The sequence below is a fragment of the Oreochromis niloticus genome, linkage group LG20 (genome assembly GCF_001858045.2).
Source record: "Oreochromis niloticus isolate F11D_XX linkage group LG20, O_niloticus_UMD_NMBU, whole genome shotgun sequence".
Taxonomy (NCBI): Eukaryota; Metazoa; Chordata; class Actinopteri; order Cichliformes; family Cichlidae; genus Oreochromis; species Oreochromis niloticus.
Genome location: NC_031984.2, coordinates 541,020 through 552,137, shown reverse-complemented (window position 1 = coordinate 552,137; position 11,118 = coordinate 541,020). Strand labels below are relative to the sequence as shown.

General features: G+C 40.6%; 1 long non-coding RNA gene across 1 annotated transcript; it reads right to left on the bottom strand.

Moving 5' to 3' along the window:
• Window positions 1-328: 328 nt before the first annotated feature.
• On the bottom strand, window positions 329-2,948 carry LOC112843285 (uncharacterized). Its single transcript, XR_003215520.1, has 3 exons — window positions 2,451-2,948; window positions 2,255-2,351; window positions 329-2,172 (listed from the first exon to the last, which is right to left on the bottom strand). It is a non-coding gene; the product is annotated as an uncharacterized LOC112843285 (long non-coding RNA).
• Window positions 2,949-11,118: the final 8,170 nt, after the last annotated feature.

The window sequence follows — 11,118 nt, the reverse complement described above, 5'->3', positions numbered from 1 at the left end:
TAGATCGTACAATAATACATACAGAGAAAAACCCAACAATCATATGACCCCCTATGAGCAAGCACTTTGGCGACAGTGGGAAGGAAAAACTCCCTTTTAACAGGAAGAAACCTCCAGCAGAACCAGGCTCAGGGAGGGGCGGGGCCATCTGCTGCGACCGGTTGGGGTGAGAGAAGGAAGACAGGATAAAGACATGCTGTGGAAGAGAGACAGAGATTAATAACAAGTGTGATTCAGTGCAGAGAGGTCTATTAACACATAGTGAGTGAGAAAGGTGACTGGAAAGGAAAAACTCAATGCATCATGGGAATCCCCGGCAGCCTACGTCTATTGCAGCATAACTAAGGGAGGATTCAGGGTCACCTGGTCCAGCCCTTTTACTGTAAAGTTTTGTTCTGTTTTTGGCTTATCACAATCATAGCAATCCACAATAACTCTAAGAACTTGGAACAAGATTACAAGAAACTGAAAATATGTATTTGTGACCTACAGTGTCCCTGTGGTTTGAGAGGTATGACCCTTTCCAAATAGGGGCGAGGGGTGAGATCCAGTCACCCGGCCACATACTTTCCGATCCATCATGACTTTGAAGAAACTATGGTAATGAACATCCAGTCTCTGATTTTCATTGTGCACTTCAGTTTCCATTGGGTTCAGCTGTTTGCTACCTCACTTATAAGTTCTTGGTGTTCCTTCGCTGTGGAGGTCCCTGCTTTGCTGCAGCGCCTCCAGCCAAATTCTACTCCTCCTTAGCTCCTCGGCTGCCGCCTCGATCGTATGTCCTGGCGCCCCCCAAACTCTGCTTCAGGTCCCAAAGTCAAACGAACACTGCGGCATCACTTAGAGTTACAAACTGTCTAAATTCTTTCATGGTGTAACAATTGCACAGTTCCTTAGAAGGAACTGAAGGAAAAGCACCTTCCAAGTAACAAAGTTTCAAAGAGGAAGCATTGCTTTAGAAAATTAAATAAAGTCAATTTGGAAAATTCTGACAATGCTTCCCCGTTGATTCTTTCAGCTCCTCACACTCATCTTCAGGCTTGAGCCAAAGCTGTGCCAGCCCCTGGATGATGACATACTCCTCACCCTATTCCTGACTTCCTGTCTCCTGGCTGGAATGTTGGTGGATAAACACAAACACACACACACACAACACACACACACACACACACACGCACACACACACGCACAGTTTAAAGTCGACATGATATTTAAGGAGAGGCATTTTTAAAGCTAAAAAATCTGAAACAAAGCCACATTAAAGCTTCAGATTAATAATCTTTATCTGCAGTGTTTCACTGCACCAGGCTTCACGCCTCACGTCAGCTTCTGCTTCCTGTTTCTGTTTCTTTGATGTTTCAAACCTATCACATTTGGACTTCCCTGCTATAAAGACATTATTGTCTTTCTGCAGTCATTTCAATAGAAGAGCTGCTCAAACACTGAATAAACACATTTGTTATGGTTCTTGTGAGTAAATGCAGGCTCCTACTGAAGATTAATCTGAATGGGTTTTTTTGGTTTTATTGTTTGGCAGAAATTAGCAAAGTGTTGCTTCAGTTTTAGCTCTACAGTTTGTGGAAGAGCATGAAGAGAATTTTCAGCCCACGTGGACATCCTTTTGCCTCTCTCTGTGTCACTAAGCACAAATTTTCTTTGGATTTAACTTGGGGTTTTTTTAGGTTGAGAGTAATCACATTAAAACTTGACTTCGTGTTAATTCTGAATTCAGCATTTAGGAAAAGAACGCTCTCACCGTCATTAACGACAGCCCACCAACTTCAGTGCAGACGGGGATTAAAGCATAGATTAGACTTATGTGAAGCCAAACCTGCCTGGGAATGACAGGTTTCCACTGGATGACCATCTGATGCCTGCAGCAGCTTTTCTTTCACATGATCAGCAGATGAAATGACACTCCTGAGACTTTACTTCATATTTCACCTCTGCAAAGTAAAATAATGCGCTCATAATGCAGTTATCGTTTCATATTTGAGGATCAGATTTTCAAAATCTGATCATCTCTCTTTAAAGGAAGACATATCAGGACTTGTTGGTTCTTCCTATTAACCCTCCACAGCCGGGACTCAGGAGGCAGACAGGTTATCTGCTGATCAGAAAGTTGGTGGTCCAATCCTCACCTCCGTTAGTCCACATTCTCATGTTCAAAATCTGAAAAGATGCAATGAAATGTGACTTGTAGTGTTAGCTATGGGTAGAAGAGCTCAATATATATGCCAGTCTAAGTGAAAACCTGAATTCAGGAAGTGTCCTCTTCTCCTGACGTATACGAAATGACCTCTGACGCCAGGAAGTGTTTCTCTGCTCCAACCTGATCTATGAAGTGTCATCTGAAACAGGAAGTGAACACTTTCCTTCATTTGACCTTCGGCACCAGGAAGTGGCATTTCTACTTAAAATCAATCTATGGAGTCACTGCTGGTAATGACCTGAGACAGGAAGTGTCCTCTCAGCTGGATGGATGGAGCCATTCTCATTTCCTTCAGAAAGCTTGCCAAGTATTGTGTGGAGCTGGCTCCTTCATCCTCGCTGGTGGGAAATGGGTCTGCATCAGTAAAGAGAAGAGATGTTTTCAGGATATCACATGTGAGTAACACACAGGGCTTCGCTGGTAATCTGGCAAACCAGGCATTTTGACCAGTGGACCGATATACTTTTGGGCTGATGGGTCAATTAAAGGGCCGCTGTGCACTGGCCCCACACACACTGAGAACAGCCAATTAGTTCATTTTCATGACAGCGTATTGCCAACAGAGCATTCTCATTCCCAACACATAACATAGCGACGATTTGTCACGTCCCGAGGCGTCTCATAGTAATGCGAAAGGTACCAGTCCTTATGAGATGCTCCAGATTTCCAATTGAATCCAAGAGTATCCTAATGTAACTGGGCCCTCTCCCACCTTCACTGTGCAGAACAAAGTTTGGAGTGGAAGAAGTGGCAAAACGGTGCAGCTGAAAAGCTGAGACACCAAAAGAAAAAAGAAACTAAAAGCAAAACAGGAAATGTGTCAAATTAACAACATGTTGGCTGTTGGTGCTGCTACTGCACCAACAGTACACCAACAACAAGTAGTGACAAGCCCGGAGGACATACTGCAGTGCAACTAAGAGCTAATGTAACCGGTGTGATTCTGCGTTGTGTCTGGCAATAAAAGGTAAAAGAAAGAAAGACCTCCAAGTAAATAGCTTGCCCACTCCAGCTCCTACGACCAAATACAAACAGTGGGGAAGTGGGTTAGCTCAACCCACCACAACTTCCAAGCTAGCAAGAAGTATATATTCATGCTAGCATTTATGGCGCCTAAATCACATTTATAATATACACATACTACACACTTAATTCAATTCAATTCAATTCAATTTTATTTATATAGCGCCAAATCACAACAAAAGTCGCCTCAAGGCGCTTTATATTGTACAGTAGATCGCACAATAATAAATACAGAGAAAAACCCAACAATCATATGACCCCCTATGAGCAAGCACTTTGGCGACAGTGGGAAGGAAAAACTCCCTTTTAACAGGAAGAAACCTCCGGCAGAACCAGGCTCAGGGAGGGGCGGCCATCTGCTGCGACCGGTTGGGGTGAAAGAAGAAAAACAGGATAAAGACATGCTGTGGAAGAGAGACAGAGATTAATAACAGATATGATTCGATGCAGAGAGGTCTATTAGCACATAGTGAGTGAGAAAGGTGACTGGAAGGGAAAAACTCAATGCATCATGGGAATCCCCGGCAGCCTACGTCTATTGCAGCATAACTAAGGGAGGATTCAGGGTCACCTGGTCCAGCCCTAACTATATGCTTTAGCAAAAAGGAAAGTTTGAAGCCTAATCTTGAAAGTAGAGATAGTGTCTGTCTCCCGAATCCAAACTGGAAGTTGGTTCCACAGAAGAGGGGCCTGAAAACTGAAGGCTCTGCCTCCCATTCTACTTTTAAATACTCTAGGAACAACAAGTAGGCCTGCAGTGCAAGAGCGAAGTGCTCTAATAGGGTGATATGGTACTACAAGGTCATTAAGATAAGATGGGGCCTGATTATTTAAGACCTTGTATGTGAGGAGCAGGATTTTGAATTCAATTCTGGATTTAACAGGAAGCCAATGAAGGGAAGCCAAAACAGGAGAAATATGTTCTCTCTTTCTAGTCCCTGTCAGGACTCTTGCTGCAGCATTTTGGATTAGCTGAAGGCTTTTCAGCGAGTTTTTAGGACATCCTGATAATAAAGAATTACAGTAGTCCAGCCTGGAAGTAATAAATGCATGAACTAGTTTTTCAGCATCACTCTGAGACAGGATATTTCTAATTTTAGAGATGTTGCGCAAATGGAAGAAAGCAGTCTTACATATTTGTTTAATATGTGCGTTGAAGGACATGTCCTGGTCAAAAATGACTCCAAGGTTCCTCACAGTGTTACTGGAGGCCAAGGTAATGCCATCCAGAGTAAGAATCTGGTTAGATACCATATTTCTAAGATTTTCAGGGCCGAGTACAATAACCTCAGTTTTATCTGAATTAAGAAGCAGAAAGTTAGCGGCCATCCAGGTCTTTATGTCTTTAAGACATTCCTGCAGTTTAACTAATTGGTGTGTGTTACCTGGCTTCATGGATAGATAGAGCTGCGTGTCATCTGCATAGCAGTGAAAATTTATGCTATGTCTTCTAATGATGCTGCCTAAGGACTTATAACACCTAACAAAAAAACAGGCACAATAATGACAATAATTGAACTAAAATCGCAATCAGAAACATCCGGGTGGATAAATATGCATTATATGAGCATTTTACAGTGTTGGGAAAGAAATTACACCAACCTCTCCCACAGGGGAATTGTAGAAAAGTGGAGAGGCAAAAGGGGTACACTGTATTTATAGGGTTGCACCAAAGAAGAAGAAGAAGAGAATGAGGAGGGGCTCTAACTAATAATGAACATAACTACAGGCTTGGAGGTCCTAAAAGTCAGGTATAAAAGGAACGGTTTGGGGGTTTAGAACATATTTTGTGTAATTATAACAATGTGATTTATGACCCTGTTACACTAACCCAACAAAATGAAATATTTACATACGTATAATATGTGTATACCTGACATTTGATCTCTCTCTCTCTCTCTCTCTCTCTAGGTAAATACCAGACAGATGAATACGACTCACTGGAGAAAAACCTCAGAGACATCAGTGAAGAGGAAGAAGACAAAAACAAAGGCAGAAAAACCAGTGAAGAAAGAAAAGAAAAAAGAAAAGTCAAGAGAAAAAACAAAGAAGAAGAGCGATTAAAGAAGGAAGCATCAAAGAGAGAAACTGGAGACAACAGGGAGGAGTGATGAAGAATCAGTTCTTATTTTATTGGACAAGATTCTCTTCTTCAGCTTTTCCTGTACACACACTCACACTTATTTATTCTCATGAGGATGTACACATCCTGGACAGGGAGGAACGCTGGTTTGAGCGCGGAGTCAAGGAGGACATTTACATGAAAAGGGAAAGACCATCTCTGAATGGAGGAGGGGGCCTAAGGGTACATCTGTCACCATCTTACAATGCTGTGATTGCAGCCATTCCCCAACTCTCTGTGAATGGTACTCATGGCCATCGATCAATGATAAGTGGTTGCTGATCAATAGCCAAGACAATTTGCATATTAATGATCATAAAGTGAGCTCACAGCCCGTTGTTCCTTCAGTGCACTGGTGTCAGTCATCGTGCAAATGTGCTGTTTATAAGGTTGGAACCTGCAGTCAGCTGAGACTGAAGGAGTCACAACATGTTGTTTCAGCTGACTAACATAGCGCTGCACCTCTGAAGGGGATGGAGCGTCTGCACACAGGGTTCATGTTTAGGAAGACAGCGCCCCCTGGAGGAACCTCTTCACACCCACAATTTAATCAAAACAAAAAACAATCAGTCAGTCCTCTTTGTTTGTCTTTGAGCTGCTCAAAGCTGAAGGTCAGGTCACCTGTAGAAGTGCAGAACACATCATTACTATAGAAATGAACATTAAATTAAAAAAACCTGAAAACACTTAGTGTCAGTTTTCAGTTTAGTTAGTTTATTAGGGACAGCTGTGCTCGGCAGGTTTTTTGGGTAAAGTATATAAAAATAAACTTTAATGTCCTGGTGTATATTAATGAGTGGCGAACACCTTTAAATACACCTGCATCTGTAAACTGACATCACTTCTGCAGTAACTCGGAACAAAGGTTCAGCTAAGAAATAAAATGTTGTATTTACTTAATCAAGTTATATAGTTAAATTACATTAACTAAAATCATCTTCTTGGATCTACTGACAACAGGTTCAATTTGATTAATGATTAAGTTTAGCTCGCTAAATACAAATGATGAGTATTAATATTAGAAGCTTATGTTCATTGTACAGCATAGCTGCACCGTAGCTGCACTGTTTAAGTTTTCAGGTCAAATAAACTTAAGTTGCTTTAGTAAAGCGACAAGTCAACAGACAAGTTTAAAACCTCTTAAGCCCCACGCCCCCGGTACCGGGGGCAAAAGGGAGGAGATCACGTTTAATCGGTTATAACGCCGGTTGAGAAATATAACGCCAGACATGTGTGGTATCCACAGAAACCTCAGAATCTCAGCTAAAATGTCATATAAACCATTTCTACAACCACCAAACACACCGAAAACAAGCCGCGATTAAACGAGCAGTTACGTAAATGCGCAGAAGTCCGCTAAACACGCAAACGAGAACCAGACAGTCTTCAGACTTCATGTAACCGGTTATAAATAGGCTGGCTAGCTTCCAGGGCTATCACTGCGTAAACACACAAAGTTTGACCACGATCGGACCAAAATTCACCGAATTAGCCGCAAAAGAAGAAAAAAATTAGGCGAGAATAAAATCCACTTCCTTTTTCTGTGTTCCAGTCTCAGTAACTTTGACACAGTAATATCTGCTTTAATATTTACACCTCTGATTAAATGTCCCAAGTGTTAGCTTCATTTTGATACCAAGATTGTAAGGACGGAGTTTGTAATTGCAGGGAAATAATCAATTTAATTTAGGCATTGCATTTTCGAGCAGGAAGCTCAGAAACCCCCTTGGGGCTGAAGAGGTTAAGTCTGTTGGTCCAGCAGACCTAAACTGCTTTGTCCTGCACGCCATCGCACTGTTTAACTCCTCGCTGGTTGGAAGGGAGAACAGGAGGACAAAGGAGGGCGGGGACAACTGAAAAAACAAACACTAAATAAGAACCAATCACTATGCAATACACATTTGGCTGCTACATAGCTTATTTATATATGCTGTATTTAAGCTTATATTCTCTTTCCCCCCCTTTAATTTTTATTCTAATTTTTTACTACTATGCCAATTTCTGTCGGTGTTCTACTACTGGAAACTGAATTTCCCGGAGGAACCTACCCGAGGGATTAATAAAGCTCTATCTAAACCTGACTTTATTAAACTCTGATTTAGAACATTGTCCAACAAGGCATCTAACAGAAAAGAAAAACATGCACACAGCATGTATCGGTAGTTAATGCATACTATGTGTACTGAGAAAAATAAGTATACAGTTACAAAGACTGCATATGTACCTAAGTATACCCCATGTGAAGAAAATAAAGATGCATAAAAATGAAAGTTCTTTATCAGTGAATCACTGATATCACTGCTCTCTTAACTATAGCTGACTCTGAAGGTTTAAGTTATTTACACTTAGACTCATTCTGCCACTTTAAACACAGCTATATTCTTCTGTAACACTTGTGTCACTTTATGCTTTCTCATTGTTATCTCATTAAAATCCTTCCTATAAAATACACTTATTTATATTTCATGACAACTTACCAAAATTGCAAAGCAGAGCCAACTGACGTGACTTTCTGTGCTGATTTACAGTAATGTGAAAAGAGTCTAACATGAAGACAGTTGGCATTAACAAGGGAACATCTCTAACACCTGGTTACAGAAGCACAAGTTAAACAAAATATTCAATTAGAAAAAGTAAATGTTAAACACATTGCTCCCCATCCTTTTTTAAACTTTTTTTCTGTTCACAGGTGAGATGGACAGAGCACGATCATTACAGATCAACTAAATATTTGTCTTTAGAGTAGATTTGGGGTTTTTCCCTAGAAATCCTCAGTTTACTCTGCCCGGGTAAGCATCACTGGTCCATTCTCCTTTGTTATGTGATATATTTTACACGAGTATTTGGAAAGAAATGTGACCCTCAGATCCACCTGCATCGTAGGCAATCAATTACAATCATTACAGTCATTACAGTCAGCTTAAATGCTGTATTGAGGCTAAACCAACACACGGACTCTGTGGGAAACAGTTTTTCAACAAGACTTTTTAAAAGCACTGCATGTCCCATATTTATCTTCCCTTTTAACTGAAATAGAGAGACAGCATTCAAGCAAGAGAGCAATAGATGTGGAGCAAATACTGTAACATCTAAGAAGTCAAGAAGTCAAGAAGTCTTACCTTCTTGACCCTTTGCATCTATTGGGCAAGACAAAGCTGAAGCATCTAACATGTCAACATTTTGTGTTGACATTATGATTGTTGGCAGATCTTAAGCTAAAGCAGTGTATCAAGGGACACACAGGCAAGCAAATCAAATCTAAGAAGCCCCCTTTTAATGTCAGCTAGTTATTGCTTTTGCCCAAATTCAAGAGATAGAAAGACCCCACCGGTTGTATAGTACTGCGCATGTGCAAGACCGTGCAGTTTAAGGGCCAGGCCTTCTGAACTGAGACGGTAATTTGAATAGCAAAGATTTTGTAGCCTTAACATCTCACGGTATTACTTTAATACTAAGAAGCCTGCTTATCTTATTTTGAGAGTAAAAAACTAATTTAGTAGCGTAAAGTCACCATAAAAAACATGTGTCGTGTAAACAACAGCAGTATTTCATTTCTTAGAGTGTGGGTTTGTACAGGTTTTCCTAATAACGTGCTCAGCGAGAGTTTCAGGTCACGTGTGAGCTCTGGAGAAAAAACAGAATTTACTTGCAGAAACGAATAAAAAATATAGAAAGCGTTTCAATGATGTCATCAAGTCTGCACATTCATCAAATGCAATCTGTGAAAGATTTAGTCGGGGGTTGGCCCATATGTAAGCCAGGAAAGGATGATACAAATAGCCTTAACCCTTGTATGGTGTTCGTATTTTTGTTACTCAGCCAGTGTTCATGGGTCTGGTGGACCCGCTAGAGTTTTGGCTTTCCAATTAACACTATCAAACAATTTTATGTTAAATTACTCAACAGATGTTTACTTTATCCCAATTACGAGCCATGTGAACAGCAAACATGGTTAATTTTTTCCTTTTACCTTTGTTCGATCACATTTATGAACTAATGTGCTTCTCGTTTTTTGTCAATAAAATGTTATAAAAAAATAAAATCAGTTCTAATCAAGTGTACATATCCTTATACCATATTTTGCAGGTTTTGATGGTATATACTGCCTAAAGGGGCAACGGCCTCTAAATGGCATGGGTCTCACAGACCTGAACACCATACAAGGGTTAACATCTAATATCTGTAAAATAATGGAGGGAATGATAGGTGAAAGATTCATGTACCATATAGAAAATAAGGGATACATATCTAAACATCAAAGTGGTTTCAGAAGAGGATCCAGTATTGTGTTTGAAACATGAAGTCAGGAAAGCACAAATAAACAAAGAGAGTGTAGTGGTGGTGTTTGCTTACATAGAAAAAGCCTTCGACATGTTGTGGAGAGAAGGCCTTCTAATTAAAGTCAGGAAACTGGGTATCAGTGGGCGGATGTTCAGATGGCAAAGGATTTTTTAAGGGGAAGACAAATACAAGTGAGAATTGGGAAGATTCACTTGGAGAGGTTTCCTGTAGAAAACTGTACACATCAAGGGAGCAGAGTGAGGCCTTTGTTATTTCCTTTAATGATAAATCATGTGTTTAATGACATACAGGGTGGGATGGGGGTTTCACTTTGATGGAGAGGGAAAACATTTTTATTCTTTACAATAAAAATGTTTATTGTAAAGAAACTACAGGGAGCAACTGGAAAAGCTGAAGAGTGGTCGTATAAATGGGGTTTTAAATTTTCGGTTTATAAGACCAAGACAATGATTTTACAAGGAAAAGAGTTGGAGAGGAAGTCAAGCTTAAGTTGTATGGTCAGGAGTTAGAAAGAGTGAGTAAATGTAAGTTTCTTGGATTGTGGTTGGATGAAAGGGTAACATGGGCTGTACACATTCAGGGAATAATGGATAATAAATATAATGAGCTGTTTACTTGGGATGGACTGGGGAGCAGATAGGAAGTCTTTGAGGGCCATGTACACTGGATTGGTCAAATCGGTGTTAGATTATGTGTAGCATATAATTCAGCGGCAGACCCAACCCTTTCATAGTTAGACCATATTCAGAATCAGGCACTGAGACTCTGCACAGGTGCGTTTAAAACAACGCAGAGCAGATGTCCTAACAGAGGTTCAGCAACACTTTACAGAATACACATGATGGGACTTACAGTTGTGTTTTTATTCCAGCTCACTGTGGAGTCAGAGCAAATGAAATGGCAGATAGAGCTGCGAAGGAAGGCAGAAATATGGGGTAGTCGACCTGGGTATTAGCCTCTGTCAGACAGAGATAAAGAGTATGGTAAGGCAAGAAATGAAGGAAAGATGGCAAAAACAGTGGGAGGAGGAAAGGAGGGGACGATGGTCATATCGAGAATGGACATACTGATTCGAACACTACACTGCTCATGATAAGGAAACATAATACAGGGAAATGTGACGACTGTGGAGAAGAAACTATGGAACATGTTATATTAGAAGTATCAGGTGGAGAGAAGACAATTGACACAAAACCTCAGTGATATGAAAATCAAACTGGATCTTATTGATTTACTGCAAAAGGACCCAAGAAGTGAAAGTTATCAGGCCTTATTCCAGTTTGTAAAAGAGGGTAAACTGTTCGGGAGGATTTGTTTGTTTGGGGTTTTTTGAGCGACGGTCCAGTCCACACTCCACACCAGTTGGAGGCGGTAATGCGCCATTTTGTTGTTTGCCAACCGCCAATAAAAGTAAGAAAAAGAAGACGAAATTTAGCCTGGAGAGACAAGAAGACTCCAT